Genomic DNA, 19,139 nt, shown 5'->3' on the forward strand with positions numbered 1-19,139 from the left:
CAGGAATGAGAATTTATCAAGTATAGTGCATATAGATGGCATGTCAAATCTTTGGAGTGATTATGAAATTCCATAAATGAGCTGTGATGATTTAAATATTGGGAAATATTTATATTCCATATTTACCTTTAGTTCAGATAGATTAAAAGAAAACAATGAAATATAAGACCATAAAATACCAGAAGAAAATAAACACAACATTTAAAAAATCTCTTGGTTTATCTGTCTTTTCAAACCAAGTGAGAAGCAGCTGAGTTACTTACAAATCCCTTTCAATCTGATGAAGATAAAACTGAGTCATTTTTGTTTTATATTTCATTTAATTTTAAGACAATACAGTATCATGGTTATGATTCTGGTTTTAGATCCCTGCTCCATTCTTCTGAGTTGTTCGTCCTTAGACAAATTATGGAATTTATGCCTAACTTTCCTCAACTGTAGCATGGAAATAATAATAGTATTACCCTGTAAGACTGTTATGAGAATAAAACAAGGAAGTACATGTCAAAAACTTAGAACAGGGCTTGGCATGTGGTAACCACTCAGTAAATTCCTTGTTTTGTTATTCTCCTTTATTTTTTCTTCCTTCTTGTTCTATCATAGCAATGACAAATAAGTGAGGAAATCTAGATATGTCCTCCATGGCATTTTAAATCTTTTCTACCATTTATTTACCTCATTCTTTTTGTCTGAAACTGACAAAATTTCTTTTTTTGTCACCACATTTTACAATTTTCTCTCCTGCAGAATCTAATCTGCTTTTCTTTGTCCCTTTTATTTCCTTTAAATTTTTGGAAACAATGTTTTTATTTCTAAGTAAACTTTCTATGTACCAGATTTTTTCACTTTTCATTCACTGCAATCTTTTCTTTTGCTCTCTTTACTCTATTTGAATTAGAATTTCTCACATTTTCTTCTTTTACTTGTGGTATCCACTTCAAACGTGGCCTTCATCTTGCTTCCTTGAATTAAGCCAATGTTTTCAAATACTGAAATATTTGGCTCTCTGGTAATTTTTTTTTTCTCTCTGTTTGCCCATCCTCACAGAAGGGCAAGGTGGGAAGAGCCTATGGTTGTCTGAGATGATCAATAAAATAATTGATCTTTCAAGGATTTAAAGATAATTTCTTTCAGAGATTGAGCCTTTCCACAACTTTCAAACTTTGTGAAAGAGTAACAAGTCAGTTTAGATTTTTACTTTTTTTTTATAGAAATTCTAAGTCACTGTGTGAAACAGAAAGGAAATAGATATTCAACAGTTTGCCAAAGTATTGTTTTTCTGAGCTCGCATAAAGTTAGTTGGAGCCGTGTTTCCCCGCTCTAAATGGCAGCCAGTGGATTAGGAGGCAGCTGTTGAGTCCTCCTTTAACTTAGCATGGCAATCCTCAGTGCACTCCCCAAAGGTGTGCAAATCATTTCTTCCAAAAAGTTGTCCTGTGACCCACCTTCCTCTCTGAGACTGCTTCAGCCACTGACTTTGCTTCATCTTTCTCTCTAGTATCTATTGTCATCTGACATATTATATATTTACAGGTTCAGTTGCTTATTGCCTATTCCCCATCAACCCATATACATATGTTAGCATTTTCGACACATAGTAGGCGTTCAATAAATATTTGTTTAGTGAGTAAATATTTCTCAAGGGGTCTTCTTGTCCACATAGAATTAATCTTAGTTCATTATTTCTTTCTTCAATATGCTTTTCTGGTATATCTCCTGGAAAGAAAGCCTATAAAATTTCTGGCATGATTTGTAATGCTGACATTTTCTATAATTTCAATGGAAATTGATACAAGCTAGATGATGGATATAGTTCTGGAATTGCCATATTGAATCATAAATCCTCTCTACATTTAGTTTGCTATTCTTAAACTTCAACAGCCCTAAGTTTTATTTTCTGTTTAACATGGTAAAAAGTAAATGTGATAAAATGGCTTATAATGTAAAGCATTCCAAATCCTCTCTAACCCTAATGCAGAGGAATTATTTTTTATCATTTTCTGAGCTTAGTTTTTCCAAGACTTACTTTTATGACTCCTAACATCATATTTTGGTTCCCCAAGAAGAAGACTCTGAGATGAAGATTTGCATACAGGAAGTTCATCAGAGAATGCCACTGAGATCAACTCCTACAAAGCATTGAAGGAAGCAGGACTACGCAGCATGAGAAGTTAAAATGTGATTCAGCTGCACCACAGAACTTCACCGGTCATACAGGAAGTTCTGGAGCTGAGATGGTTCTTCAGAGTTGTCTCAAATTTAGACAAGAGAGGTGGGCTTTTTTATGTTCTCACAGAATGGTCTTCAGATATAGACTGCCCCAGAAAGTGTGGAACCCTAGGCAAGACAGTTCTCAGGCAAAAGTCATTAACAGAGAACAACACAGCTGTAATCCATCTTTAGATAGCACTTCCAGAACTGTGGGAGGGAGTGCTTCCATCCTGAAGAGAGAATCTAGGCAGCAAACCCCAGCATCCACTACATTGCTTTAGATCAGCCCACACATTTTTGCCTCATATTTGTGTCATGGCTTCCTTGGTACAGCTTTACAGCATTCTGTTACAGCATTAATCAAGAATAAGAAGAAGAAGAACAAGGAGGAGCAGAACAAATTGGAGAAAAGAGAAAGAAATAGAAAAAGAGGAAGAGGAAGAAAAGTAATAATGACAACAACTAAATGCATGCATATGCATCTTAACTTCTAAGAAATGGAATAAGAGTAAGGAAACTCTTCATTTCTTCTAGTAAAGAGTTAGTAGATAATATCAAATGCCGAGAAGATGGAAAAAATTATAAGCAAATTATTTTAAGTTAAGGGTATGACCATCAGAAACTAAAAATAGAACATTCAAATAGGTACATGAGTTAAAATTGAAAAAGTACACGAAAGCTTATAATCAATAGTAATATATTCTCAGCTCACCACACAAGGCACCTAATCCCACTCCCCAGAGGCAAACACGTTTAACTTGTTCTTTAGGCAACACTTTCATTCTACTGTATAATACATTTACATTTCTATTTCTTGACTTAAATGCTCTATTCACAACGTGTTGACCAGACATTATGAAATACGATGATTTTGTATATTAGGTCACCCCCACCTTCACCTCCCCTCTTATCTACTTAGAAGAACTTCATAGGAGGTCTAATTTCGGAATCTCAAAGATGGCAATAAAAAGACATGGAACACATTGGAGTTAATTGCAAGTTTATCTGCAATAACAATACCCTAGTCATAATCTATGTCATGAGCCAAGTAACATACCCTTAAAAATACTGAAGGCAGACTATCAATTTCACAAGAATGCTGGTGTGACTTGATGAACTGAGCATAAACATTTGCTGGCCCCCATTATGAGACCCCAATAAAATAACAGTAAAAGAATTCACAAATTAACTTGTAAAGGGAAAGGAGCAGGAGAACACATCATTGGCATATAGAACTTAAGAGGAATGTCTGGAAGAAAATAAATAGATGAAAATTTATTTATATTTAAAACCAAAAAGAGGGAGTCACAACTCGAATACATAATCTAGAGAAAAGAATATAATTCAAGGTCTGTATTTGATACTCTAGTGCTAGTCTCTGAACTATGTCTACCATAAACAGAATGACAAACATTATAGTACATATGCCTCAAAAAAAAAATTAAAAGAAAAATAAACTCTTTTTTAAGAAATTAAATAAAATGTTCATGGAGAACTAAGCTGGCTACCATAAGAATAAAACTTTCTTATTCTGGTATAAGAATACCTCCAGCTTTTGGCTCACTCCACCTAACACAAAACCTGACCAACAATCATCAAATAAAGGAGAAACCTTGCATCAGAGAAAACAAGAAAGAAAAAAAATAGAGAGAAATTAAGTCAGGAAGAAACAGATTTTCAGGGAAGAATAGTGAATCTTAATGGGGTTCTGAGCAGGCTGCCCCAAAATATGCTACGAATATACTGTTAATTTTGAATTAACGGTTACTTCAAAAACGGTCAATGCAGGAAAGATACTCAAACCATCTTTTGTTCCTCTGAAAGCAGGAACTAAATTGCCCATGTAAATACTACCCTTCCTGTACCTGTAGGGTAGAAGGCACCCTTATCTCCAGAGATAGGGAATTCAAGTCCAAGAAGCCTATATTAAACCAACTTTGTTGCTTCTTCATTAATTTGCTACCCCAAGCCCAATCCTTTTGTCAATTCTTCACAAATAATTGTTTCTTTGTTTAAAAAGTATAAAAGCTGCCTGCTTTGGTAACTTCAGGGATCTCATATTTCTATGAGCTCTTGTATATACAAAATTAAATCGTTTTTCTCTTGTTAATCTGTCTTATATTAATTTAATTGTTAGGACAGCCAAAGAACTTAGAAGGGAAGGAATAAAAATTTTCTTTTTAACCTAAAACCAAAACATAAGTGCTTACTTTTTAGTGTCATTGAATAATTCAAAGAAATATAGTATCACTAAAACAAGAACAAATGCTATAAATAAAAGAGAAATTGAAGAACTAGATTTTGGAAAAATTAAACACTTCTGAAATCTGACTTTTAAAAATCAATAGAAATGTTTAAGACAAAGTTGTAGAAATCTTCAATAACATGGAACAAAAGGCGGGACTAGCAAATGTGAGAAAGAAGTAAGAGAAATAAAAGAAAAATGTAAGAGATGATCATAAGCTGATTAATTGTGTTTTTAGAAAAAGAGGGGAAAATAACATGGAGGGAGATAAATTATTAAAGAAATAATCATAGAAAATTTTCCAAAGCTGCAGAAATATATGTATATTTATGAGGAAAGAGTTGGATGTTAAAGAAAAACAGACTTACACACATCAGTGTACAAATGTCAGGCTACCAAGTATGCAGGAGTCAGTAGTAGGTGACACAGAGTGAGATGCAGATGGCAGTGTAAAATTCCCTCAAGATTCTAAGTGAAAAAGATTTTGAACCTAGAATTCTACGTTCAAACAAAATATCAAGATACGATTTTTAAAAAGATATTTTTACCCTAGAAAGACCAGAAAGCTTATCTTGTTTGAATACATTCATGGAGTTATTTGAGGAGGATCTTTAAAAAGTTATGCTGAAAAGTACAGGGAAAAAATAAGTGGGATAATTCAAGAAGGAATTAAATGATGGTCTCTGAAAATAATTCGGCCATGAGTCTAAAGAGGAACAAGCACATGCAGTAAACAGGATCAAATGACTATGGAAAGCATCTCTTCAAGAAGAAAGGGGATTCTATGAAACAGATCATTTGTTTAAGAAGCTTGTTAAATTCAGTGATATTGCCATTGTACTTTTTGCTGTTATTGTTGTTAAGAACAACAACGAAAGCAAATAGAAACTTCAGGGCAAAACTGAGACTATACAATAAAGTCATAGCACATATATGAGGGAAACCAAAATGCGACATGACTTAAGCAATTTATATATTTCAGTAAAAAGAAAATCCACTTGAATGTCACACTTAGAACATTTTCTTTGAATGATGGAGGGTTGCCGGTACAGATTTATATTTTAGTCTTTCTGAATCTTTCATTCTATTTGGTTTTGTAATTGTGATGGACTGAATTTTTTATCTCCCCCAATTTCATACATTGAAGCTTAATCCCTAATGTGATAATATTCAGAGCTGTAGTCTTTGGGAGGTGATTCGGTCATAAATGTGGAGCCCTCGTGAATGGAATTAGTACCCTTATAAAAGAAACCCCAGAGACCTTTCTGGTCCTTTTTACCATGTGAAGACACAACAGGGAAATGACCATCTATGAACCAGGAAGCAGGTCCCAGAAGACACTGAATGTGCTGTCACCTTAATCTTGGACTTCCCAGGCAACTGTGAGAAATAATTGTTTATTGTGTAAGCCACCCGGACTATGGCGTTTTTGTTATAGCACTCCGAATGGACTGAAACAGTACTGAATATTTTTTATATAATCAGAATTCTGAACATGTTTTTTATTATATTTTGCTTTTTAGAGCCAAATTATAGGCAAAGCATGGAAGAATTAACTACTGTTACCAACCTGTAAGTATAAATAACCTTGATAATAAAGAAACAGCACAATATGAGGTAGAGGGGGAATAGGAAGTATAAGGATGTGTTGTGTCACCTTTTTTTTCTAATTTTCTAATGAGGGAGATGACACTGTCTAAGACTAATGGAACAAAAAATATCATTAAAATTTATTTTTAAAAGAATAAAAGATAGTATTCAGAATAGAAGAGGGAAGGAATTAAGGGCAGCTATGTAAGGAGTTAATTCCTCATCCTTCCAAGAGAGGAACCAGGAGATTTGTGGTGAACAAGTCAAAAAATATTGATATATTCTTTTAGTTTTGGAGATACCCACAGAGAAATTGAATATAAAAATTATTAAGAAAGTTTTCCTCTGGGGAATTAGCCTGGAGAAAGGAAACACAGTTCATTTTGTGCCTTTCCTACACCATTTTTTTTTTACCATATTCATATATCATATCATTTTATTATATAAAAAATTATTTTTTAACCAAAGCTAATAGCAATGGAAGAGTATGTAACTGAGATCCAGTCAAAGAAGCCTTGCAGGATGCACAATGGTTCTGCAGTTGAGTACCAGCTGACTTATTAACTCTATGAACAGGGGAAAATAATCTTCATTCAATGAGCTTCGGTAATCTTAATCAGGGTGATTTTTTTCTCATTGAGATTTTGTGAAAATTAAATATGATGATAAGTGTAAAAATATTTTATAATATCTAAAGCAGTATACAGCTATTAGCTAAAAGCAGAGGATAGAAAAATTATTAATAATGAATGCTATAAAAATTCAGTTTTTGAACTAAGGAACTTGATTTCATCAATATGATTTGAATTCTGGAGAAGAATGATATGATTATACAATATGATTACACAATAGCATAAAGGTCTCTTGCAGGCTGCCATGGAAAGATCAAGGAAATATGAGACTTCAGAATAACCTCTTATGTGGGCAGGCAGAGTAGTGGTAGTGGAACGCATGTTCTTTGAAATCATCATGAACTTTACTGAAAGTTTTCAACTCGCCACCATGGATTTTTTTCCTTAAGAGTCCAGAAGGCTCTGTTTTTTCACTACCACAACTACTGGGTAGTGGATATTAGATCTATTACTAGAAGGTTATCACAAATTAGTTTAATTAAAAGTTAACATCAGTTCATTTGAGCCTACTTACATACAAGGCTGGCTATATTAAGTGATAAATTATGTAAATCAAACCATAGTAAACAGTTGATAGTTATGGTACTTCCTTGTAGAAATTTGCATTCTAATTGGTGATGATGAGAAATATATAGTTACTTTCCAATATATGAATTTTTATAATAAATAGTAAATAATTTATTTACATAGGAAGAACATCAGGACTTTTAAGGAAAGAGAAATACATGAGGTAAAAGCTTTTGAGATGCAGCAGGATCTAAACTATGTTTTGTTAGCCAAGGAAAAAAGAGGAGAAGAGGAGGGGTAGACTTTCTAGGCAAGAGAAACATCTTTGAAAAACACAGATTTTAGTTTCTATAAATTTTCTTCTCAGGTGCCATCTCTTCAAATTCTAATGCTAAGCTTTATACTGAAATTCTAACTTGCATACAAGTCCTATCTTCCTATATCATTTTTATGATATTGAAATAACCTTTTGAGGAAATAACCTTTTGAGGAAACTCCCATCCAAGTCCTCTTATCCAATCCAGCTAGAGATTTTTAAGTTTCAAGGAGTTACTATCCAAAAATGGCCCATAAGCGCATCAAGGGAATATAAATCTCCCCTGAGGATTATTTAAATAAGGATGGGAGATATGCGTCCCCTGTGTCTTACACACCAGAACTCCAGCTGCTACTAGTATGTGGCCTTATGTATATATCAAGTACCACAAAATGGTGGGTTGTTCACTGACAATCCCTGGTTTTGATCATGCCATGCCATCTGTATTGATATAGTAATCTTCCCTCTCTGGGCTTTATACACACAAGTAAATAATGAAAGCTTGAATTAGATGAGGTTCTTCCTTCCTCCAAAACTGTATGATTCAATAAAGAAAGGGGCCATTACAGATAGAAAACTTGGCTTTATAGTGACATTACAAACATTTTCACTTTTATGTCCTGTATTTTGGACTGATTTTCTTTAAGGGTAAAAATATGATGGCCATTTTAAATTACAGTGATTCTCCCCAAATGTCTCTTAATTGAAGTTTAAAGCCAATAATTGTACCTACTTGCCTCCCTCCACTGTTCCTCCATCAGTCAAGGAAGAGGAATTGTTCTCTCTGAAACCAATTTAGGATAATTCCCTCAAAGGTCAGAAATATGCAAAGATTTAGTATTTATTATTTTGGGACATTTTAAAAAATTATTGAGAAAAATTCACATAACATAAAATTAACTATCTTAATGTGTACAATTTCATGGCATTTAGTACATTCATAAGGTTGTATAACCAATGCCTATCAAGTTCTAAAATGTTTGCTCACCTCGAAAGAAAATCAAGTAAACGGCCATTCCCCACTACCCTTCATCCTCTAATACCACTAATCTGGGTTTGGTCTCAATGGATTTATCTATTCTGGACATTTCATATAAACAGAATCATAATATATGTGACCTTTTGTATTGACCTCCTTTCAGTAAACGAAATGGTTTTGAGGTTCATCCACATTGTAGAATGCATGAGTATTTTACTACTTTTTATGGCCGAATATAATTCCATGGTATATATACCACATTTTGTTATCCTTTTATCCTTTGATGAACATGTTAATTGTTTTGACCTTTCGCTATTGTGAATAGTGCTTCTAGAACATTCATGGACAAGCATTTGTTTGATTATCTATTTTCAGTCCTTTGGGGTATATTCCTAGGAGTTGAACTGTTGGGTCAAATGGTAATTCTATGTTTAATCTTTTTTTAAAAACGCCTACAGCACCTGGTCTTCCTAGGTGGTCTCCCATCCAAGTACTAACCAGGCCCGACCATACTTAGCTTCCGAGATCAGACAAGATCGGGCACATTCAGGTTGGCATAGCCGTAGCCTTATATTTAACTTTTTAAGGAACCCTTAAACCATTTTCCAAAGCAGCTATAGCATTTTACATTCCTACTAGATATGTATGAGAGTTCAAACGTCTCCACATTTTCATTAACATTTGTTATTTTCTTTCTTTATTTTTTAATTTTAGCAATCCTAGTGGGTATGAAGTGGTATCGCAGTTTTGATTTGCATTTCCCTAATGACTAATGATGTTGAGCATCTATTTATATGCTTCCTGGCCATTTGTATATCTTTGGAGAAATGTCTATTCAAGTATTTTAACAATTTTTAATTGGGTTATTTGTCTTTTTGGTAAGTTTTAAGAGTTCTTTATATATTCTGGATACTAGACCCTTATCAAATATATGATTTGCAAGTATTTTCTCCAAATCTGTAGGGAGACTTTTCACTTTCTTAATACTATTCTTAATTACATAAAGTTTTAAATTTTGATGTTATTTACTTATGTACTTATTTTGCTTGTGCTTTTGGCTTCATACCTAAGAATCCATTGCAAAATTCAGGGCAAGTTAAGTGTTGGCAGTGTTGGTTGTATGTATTTCTCTATTGCTGCTTTCAAGGTTCTCTTTTTATCTTTCACTTTCAACTGTTTGATAATAATGTCGTTGATATGGATCTCTTTTTCATTTATCCTTTTTGGAGTTCACTGGAATTTTTGGATGTATGTATTTGTGTTTTTTATCAAATTTGAGACATTATCTCCAAATAGTCTTTCTTTTTCATTCTCCCTTTTCTACTTCTGATACTTCCATTTTGGGTATATTAGAATGTTCTGGAGTGTCTCACAGGTCTCAGGCTATGTTTGTTTTCTTCATTCTGTTTTCTTTCTACTCTTCATATTGGATCATTTCAATTAACCTATTTCCAAGTTTGCTGATTCTTCTGCTTGTTCATATCTGCTATTGAAACTCTCCAGTGAATTTTCCATTTCAGGTACTATATTTCTCGGCTGCAGAATTTTCATTTGGTTACTTTTTATAATTTTTATCTCTTTATTGATAGTTTCTATTTGGTGATAAATCATTCTTCCGGGTTTTTTTTTTAGCTAATGGAGCATAATTTAACACAGTTGATTTAAAGTATCTATTAAGTCATGCAATGTCTATGATTTCTCAGGGACAGTTTATGTTAATTTCTCCTGTGTGTGAGCCATACTTCCTTGTTTTTTTGTGTGCCTATTATTTTGTGTTGAAAATTGAACATCTTGAATATTATAATGTGGTAACTCTGGAAATCTGGTTCTTCCTCCCTCCTCAGTTTGTTTTTTGTTGTTGTTTTTTCTTTCTTTGTGTATAGTTGTTTGTTTAGTGACTTTACTAAATTATTTTTGTAAAGTTTATATTTTTTGTCATTTCTGGTCTCTGAAGTCTCTGTTCCTTTTTCTTGTGATCGGCTAGCATTTTTACCTTGACCACTTGGAAAGAAGAAAGAAAAAAAGAAAAAAAAAACTCTCTTAGTCTTTGCTTAATGTCTCTGTATTGGGGCACACCTTTAATGTTTAGTTAGGCTATTGTGAACTCTGCCTTAGTCTCTACTTTCTGTTTAGGCTGAGCCTAGAGGTCAGCCAGAGATGAAAGCTTAGGGTCTTCTTAGGTATTTCCTGAGCAAGCACACTGGGCCAGCATGTGACTTAATAAATTCCCTAATACACATGGGTGTGTTCCATTCCCAAATTTCCAAATGAAATTTCTTCCCTAACTTTTCTCGCAGGCTTTCAACATGTCTGTTGTTTGTGCTGACAATAATCTTAAGCCACACGCAACAGAGACATTGTTCATTTGCCTTAAAATGTTTTTTAAAAAATGCCCTCTATTTTATGAATTTGACCTCAAAAGCAAGGGAAGTAAAAGTTAAAATAGTTAAAATAAATGAAACTACATCAAACTAAAAAGCTTCTGCTCAACAAAAGAAACCGTCAACAAGATAAAGAGACAACCATCTGAATGGAAAAATATATTTGCAAGCAACGCTTCCAATAAGGGCCCAATATCCAAAATATACAAAGAATTCATACAACTCAATAACAACAACAACAATAAAAAACAAATGATCCAATCAAAAAAATGGCCAAAGGACCTGAATAGACACTTCTCCCTAGAGGACATACAAATGGCCAACAAATACTTGAAAAGATGCTCAATATCACTAGCTATTAGGGAAATGCAAATTGAAACCACAATGAGATCTCATACCTGGTAGAATAGCTATAATCGACAAGACAAGTAATAACAAATGTTGGAGAGGATGCAGAGAAAAAGGAACTCTTATACACTGCTGGTGAGACTGCAAATTGGTACAGCCCCTATGAAAAACAGTATGGAGGTTCCTCAAAAAACTAAGAATTGATCCACCATATGATCCAGCAATCCCTCTACTAGATATTTACCCCAAAGATTCGAAAACCCATATCCAAAAAAGATATTTGCACACTGAAGTTCATAACAGCATTATTCACATGGCCAGGATGTGGAAGCAACTGAAATGTCCTATGATAGATGAGTGACTAAAAAAGCTGTGGTACATATATACAATGGAATATTAATCAGCCATAAGAAGAAATGAAATACTGTCATTTGCGACCACATAGACAGACCTTGAGATAATCATGTTAGGGAAATAAGCCAGACAGAAAAGTTAAAAATCACATGATATCACTTATATGTGGGATATAAACCTAAAAGCAACAAATGAACAGGAAAAACAAACAGAGACTTGTGAACATGGACTATAGACTTGTGGTTACCAGAGGGTAGGGGGTGGGGAGGAGAGTGTAGGTAGACAGTTAAAGGGGATCAAATATAGGGGAGTAGGTGGAGGGTAAAGTGTGTAAAGGGGATCAAATATATGGTACCTGAAGGAATCTGGACTTTGGGTTGTAAACACACAATAGAATATATAGATGTTAAATTATAATGTTCACCTGAAAATTATATAATTGTATTCACCAATGTTACCCCCAATAAACTTAATAAAAATAAATAAATTAAAAAATAAAAAATAACCCCCCCCCCAAAAAAGCCTCTAGCCTTGAACATGGACCATATACTAGTGGTTACCAGAGGGTAGGGGGTGTGGGAGGAAGGGGGATGTAGACGGGGTAAAGGGGGTCAAATATGTGGTGACAGAAAGAAATCTAACTATGAGAGGTGAGCACACAGTGTAAATATATATATGCCTTACTGTTAAAGTGTACAGCTGAAATTTATTGGATTTCGTTAACCATTGTCACCATAAAAATTAATTAATTAATTGATTGATTTTAAAAAAAAATGCCTTCTGCAAAGTGGCTGCTCTGACCTAAAAAAGTTTTAAATTTTGTAAAACAAAGGCAAGTACCTTGAATCAGTCCATCAGGTGACCCCCCAAACAGATCAAAACAAACGAAAGAGTTTTGAGAATAAGGCCTGCGCTTTTCCCTCCCAGTAAGAGGACTTGGGCTCTAGTCCAAGTCCTCTTACTGGGAACTTCTGTCTTTGAAACCATTGCTAGGAATTGGGGGGTGGGGGGACAAGAGTAGGTAAAACTGCCACAAAACTTCCCTACCATTTTTGTGTTGCCTTTTTTTTTTTTAGTGTTTGTTTGTTTTCTGTAAACCTTTGACTGTTTTCCAGAGCTCTAACAAAATTGATTATGAATTTTTTGCTCAATTTTTCATTATTTCTGTGAAGAAACAGACCTTTGGAATTACCTATTCTGACATTTTCCCTAATGTTACCAAACTCATCATTTTAACTCAGCCACACTGGACCTGGCTCGTATTTTGCCTTTGTCTCTCAGTTTTAGGAACTTTTTCAATAGTGTGACATTTTAAGGAAGATCATCTGCCTTTGAATTTTAGCTTGGCCACTTACTAGGTGTGTGACCTTCAGTAAGTCACTCCATGAATCTTGGTTTCAGCGTTTGTTAAGAATAACAAAAATAACCATCTTCACCTTTGAAGAGAAGGAGTATTGTGTGTACAAAATGAAATAATGTATATGTTATAGAAAATTTTTTTAACATAACATGATAAAAATTATATTAAAATGCAAAATTTCAGAAAGCCATATTTTACTTCCATTATCTCTGCCATTCAATCCAAAAACTGTAATACTCTTGGATTGTAATACTCTTGCTACTTATTTACCATAAAAAATATTTTAATGGGAATGTATTTATGAGGAAGATAAGCCAAAGTTCCTCATAAATTTGTAAAACAGAATAAGACATGTCAATATTACTTGAGGAAAAAATATATTTAATTTTTCTCACAATATTTGTTTTCTTCAAAAATAATCAAAGTAAAGCTTTCTACTATTTCAGAAAAACTACCAGTCAGATATTCAGGAATTTGTTTTCTTCTGTTCAATTTTAAGAGTTTGGGGTTCTTATTGTTAGAATCACACTTGAGAATTACCTGAGAAGGGTTTTTGTTCTTTCTTTTTCTTTTTAATACAAATCCCCTTCTGAATCTCAATTGAGAGCCAAGAGCCAAGCATATGTATTTTTTAAAAGCTCTGTAGAAAATTATAATAAGCAGTCAGGATTAAAAAGCATTGATTTGAATGTTTCTGTATTCTTATAGCAAGAGAATCAAGAGTAATATGGACATAACAGTCCAAAGGACTTATAGTACATCCATCTTACATATACATAAAATATCAACACATCTGTTATTATACTTGAGTCTATAGATAAATACATTTGAATTCCATAGATAAATACATTTTTCCATTTTTCTATTCAACTGAGATTGAAGGCAATGAATGATTTGTCAAAAGTCTACCAGCTAGGACATGAAAGAATCACATGTCAGAACTTAGGTTGATTTTTAAGCCTAGTTTTCTTTCCACAGCACCAGATATGAGCTTTTATAATGATATGCCTATCCAGCTTTCCTATCACTCATTCCCAAGAGTCCTGCTGTTGATGCTCTTTGGGAATCCATATCTTTTAAATTACTTCTATTTTAGGTCCATGGTCTAGTAAAGGACTCATGGTTTTCCTTATCCAGTGTAAACATTATGATTCAACACACCAAAACTTTCTCACCAACATCTCCAATGGTTTCATCCCTTTGTTTGTCTAAGATTTTTGCCCTTAAAATCTTCCTCCTCAGATCAACACTATTTGTCCTTCTCTGGTTACCTTTCTGTGTGTGTGCAGCCTACTAGAGAAAACCATACACCGTGTGAATTGCCACTTGCTCTCCATCTTCATCAAGAGCCTCTGTGTCTCTCAGTAATCCATTTCAGTGTTTATATCTAAGACTTCAACACTTATCTCACTTTCTAGTCACTTTTCAACTATCAGCAGACTTCTGTCTCAATGATACCACTGAAAATACTCCTTCGAAGAGCCCCAAATATCCAAATCCAGTGAAATGTGTTCATTTCTGGCCTAATTTGACCTCTGGTAACTATAGGAGGTTGAGGAGACTTGGATGAAGAAAAAAAAAATAACCAGGAGATGGCAATAGTACCCACAAGATTTATTTTAGTGATATTTTGGTAGGTTTGCTTGTGAGAGAAGTCCTTCATAGCATGAAACCACTAGGGAGGAAGGCAGGGGCTGTCTTAGGGAAAAGGAGGGTCAGAGAAGGGACTTAATGTCTAGAGGGGGCTTACTTGTCAGCGGCACAGAAGGGAATCTCTGGGTCAGAGTTCCAGAAAGCAGCAGCCACTTAACAGTTTAATAGCACCAGGGGTTTTATCTTTCTCTAGCTAGCAGATGTTGAGTGCAGTTTCGTTGGATATGCAAAGCAAGCAGGCTCTAAATCTCTAGAAATCTGCTTGTTTAGGTTGTATTTAAAACAATTAAATGTGTAAATTTTCAGTTTGGCATTGGGTGGCTTTTGCGCTAATGAGTCTCAACCTGTTGTGAAAAAATAAGCTATGGAGGGGCCGATATATAGAGTTCATCTTTGACTCATTCATATAACAATAACTCAGATATCTAGATGAACTCCAGGCACCTCAAAACTAAACTCAGTATCTTTCTACTAAATACAGTTCTTTTTCTCTTATTCTAGCTCAGTGAAAGAAATACTGTGTCACTGAAGCTAAAGCAGCTGGCATTGTCTTTCACGTATACTCTAATCCATGACCATTTTATTAATTGCAGTCTCTTTACATCTTTTATCTCTTCATCACACTATTTCCATCAATAATGCCATAAATCATAATGTCTTTATATCTTGCTGTATTGTTACCAAAGTCTCTTAATTAATCCTCCTCTCTCTAGTCCTATTATTGCCTGGTACATCCTTTGCACAATCAAGATAATTTTTCTAAAACTCGAATATTATCATGTCCATTTGTTTGTTGAAAACTCTTTTTTTTTTTTAACTCTCTACTGTTCACTACAGCAGTTGACACACTACGACCTGCAGGTCAAACTCAGCCTTCTGCCCGGTTTTGTAAATACAGTTTTATTGGAACACAGTTACTCCCAATCATTTACATATTGTATATGCCTACTTTCATGCTACAACAGCTGAGTTGAGCAGTGGTAAACAAGACCACATGGCTCATAAAGGCAAATATATTTACTACCTGGCCACCTACAGAGAAAGTTTGTCATTCCCTAGTCTAAAAGGTAAAGTATAGAAGCTTGTCATGACCTACTAGCCTTCATAAGGTAACATCTCTACATCTTAGTTTTATCCTCACTATATCTCCCATTATTACTCTAAATCGCAGCCATATGAAACTACTGGTAGTTTCCAGAATGTACCAGGATACTTTATTTTTTTAATGGACAGTTATACAAAGTTTAATATAGTCATATCTTTTATAAATTTGACAAAAATAACATTCTAATTAATGAAAGAAAAATTTAATAGGCAATAATATCTTAATCTCTGTGAATATAATAAGAAAAATATGTGAAAACTATTTTAGAGTTTGATTATTAAAGATGTCACCTTGCTGGTACAAGACTAAAACCTGCATCAGTGGAGTGGCTGCAAGCTTCCCCATAAGCTGGTGTCCAGTAATAATGATTTTAAGGCCATTGGACACTTCTGCAAGTTACACACTACGAATGGCTCCACAACTGTATTTTCTGATTACAGAAGCCTATTTGAGTAAGTCTGAATATGCCACACATGTAGCCTCATTAAATTTGCTTCCTCAAATATAGATATTAGAGTGTGGGATTTGTTTTCATTGATTGTGTATAACAAGTCCTTCTCCCTCTATTTGCTGCTGACTACTGACAATTTTTTAAGATTCCTGTTGTATGAAGCAAGACTTTCACTGAGATTCTTTGCTCCTGCATTTTCTATTGTGTTGAAAGAAAGATCTATTACTTCCAAAGTAGTATTGCTTTTCAGTACATCAGCCCAAAACACCATTCCATCACAAGTTATTTTATTGCAGCTGCATCAAGGTAGCACAGGCTTTTGTTCAGATACAGTGTATCACATAACTGTTTTATACTTCAATTTCTTATATCGTGCTTATACATGTGTAGTTCAACGAGGCAGTGATTTTCTTTTAACTTGTAGCCTAGATGAACTTTAGACTTTTTCTGTTCATTGTACAGTGTAGGTCGCTTTATGTTTATTCCTCTGTTTGGTTTTGAGTTAGGATTGTAGCAAATGCTATCACACTTTGCATTCCCGTATCACAGTCACCCAGATCTAACTCCTCTAAAGATGAATATATATATGTGTATGTATATATGTATATGTATATATATATACATATGTATATACATATATACACATATATATACATACACATATATATACATAATTTTTAAAAATTCATAGGAACATAAAATGTGGAAGGTAAAAGAAGAAAATATACCAAAATGATAACACTATATTTTGGGAATGGAGGGTGAAGATATATAAAACATTGTGTTCCACAGATCCTTATTATGTTCCAGGAGACTGCCAATAGGTGCTGGAGCTTCCCTCAGGACAACCTATGGTGAGAAGTGAGGACTCGCTGTGAGGACTGGGGCTTTCCTACTGGCTTTTGGAGGGCACCCCAAAGTTCCAGCCACAGCTGGGATTCCCAGAACACCCCCCAGCTGCACTCCCTAGGGCTGCAGCCTGCTAGGAAGAATTGGCTGGAGCTCCCTGCATGTTTCTTCCTGCCCAGGCTGGCGCTGCAGGACACTCTATTTCTTACCGCTGCGTTTGGCCAGAGCCCTGCCCAGAGTAGGGCTGAGAGACTGCCCAGAAGTGGGGCTGGGACTTGGCCTGGGCAGCTTCCTAGGCCTCCCTGGGCCTTTGTCACATGCTCCTCTGACCCCGGGGGCCAAGCGACGGCATTGTACTGAAGACGACACGCATGCACTTGCCTCCTCTTCCTAGGATGCTTGATTCTTGATATCATTGTTCCTTCCACTCCTTTTGACCTGTAAATATTTCCCATACTTATCCATTTGTCAACTGCCTACTCGGTTCTAGATTCAAGAGCTATTCTGTCAAGCATTTCCTAATCTCTCCCAAAGTAGCAATGCTTTCTCCTTTCTGCCTCACTACATACTTTGCACACTTTGGTCATAGAACCAACAGTCTTATTTTTCTTTTGTGTTCAGAAATGATTTTAGTCTACTCAGATTTAAGTGACAGTTGGCTAGGTATACATTTCTATTTTTGAAATCTTATTCCCTCAATTTTGAAAGCATTATGCAATTGTTTTTGAGAAGTCTGATACCAGTTTGATTCTGTTACTTTGAACACCAGTGTCTTGTAATCTTAAGTTTGTTTTTATGTCCAGTGTTTTTTAATTAATAACTTTATATTTTAAAGCAGAAAGAAGAGAGATCTCATATACTCCCTTACCTCTCTCCTTATACACACACAATTCCTACTATCATTAACATATTGTATTAATAAGGTACATTTGTTAGAAGTGATGAGACAATATTGATATTTTATTATTATTATTTAAGTCCATAATTTACCTTAGAATTCACTTTTTCTGCTGTACATTGAGTTTCCACATATGTATAATGACATTTATCAGCCATTACAGTATCATACAGAATAATTTCACTGCCCTAAAAATTCTCTATTCTCCACCTAGTTATCCCTCCCCCTCCCCAAACCCATGATAACCACTGATCTTTTTAATTTCTCCCTAGTTTAGCTTTTTCCAGAATGTCGTATACTTGGAATCATACAGTGCACAGCTTTCAGATTGGGTTCTTTCACTTAGTAACAGCTCATTTCTTTTTATCACTGAATAATATTCCATCATGTGTATGTACCAAGGTTTGTTCATTCATCCACCTGTTGAAGACATCTTGCTTCTAAGTTGGGCAATTATGAATAAACCTGTTATAAACATTTGTGTGCAGGTTTTTATATAGACATAAATTTTCAACTCATTTGGATAAAAACCAATGAATGCAATTGCTGGATCATATGGTAAGCATATTTTTAGTTTTATAAGAAGTTATGAAACTGTCTTTCAGAGTTGCTGTTCCACTTTGCATTCCCACCAGCCATGAATGAGAATTCCTGTTGCTCCACACCTTGGTCGGCATTTGGTGTTGTCAGTATTCCACACTTTGATCATTCTATTAGATGTGTGGTGGTATGTCATTTTAATTTGCGTTTCTTTGATGACATTTGATGTGGAACATCTTTCAGTATGATTATTTGTTATCTGTATCTCTTCTTTAGTGAAGTATCTGTTCAAATCTTTTGCCTACTTTTAATCAGGTCATTGCTTTCTTATCATTAGATTTTTACCAATAATTTTTCACTATTGTTATAATTATCTTCAAGATTATTAATAATGAGACCAAAGAAAGTGCTTACTAAGCACTATATAATGTGTAAAGTGTTTTGCAAGCATTATTTTACATAAGTCTTATAACAGCATTATTATTTTATCTAATTTTATCCATGTATAAATGGCTAGAGAGATTCAATAATTTACATAAGACCACATAGCAAGTAAGCAATAGGTCCAGAATCGCAACCCAGTCTTTGACTCTCAAACTAGGACCTTAATTACTATATACATTCTTTCCCTCTCTTCTACTAATGTGTGACAGGTGTGTTTCTTCTGGTTAAACTGGGAATATCAGAAGGATAGGGAAACTAGTGTGCTAGATATAAAGA

At 34.5% G+C, this 19,139-nt stretch overlaps 2 pseudogenes; both read right to left on the reverse strand.

The window, feature by feature from the left end:
* Positions 1–8,929: 8,929 nt before the first annotated feature.
* On the reverse strand, positions 8,930–9,048 carry LOC112482828 (annotated as a pseudogene).
* Positions 9,049–15,967: 6,919 nt separating this feature from the next.
* On the reverse strand, positions 15,968–16,704 carry LOC102893015 (annotated as a pseudogene).
* Between the last annotated feature and the right edge of the window lie 2,435 nt (positions 16,705–19,139).

Source organism: Pteropus alecto, unplaced genomic scaffold, assembly GCF_000325575.1.
Source record: "Pteropus alecto unplaced genomic scaffold, ASM32557v1 scaffold155, whole genome shotgun sequence".
Lineage (NCBI taxonomy): Eukaryota > Metazoa > Chordata > Mammalia > Chiroptera > Pteropodidae > Pteropus > Pteropus alecto.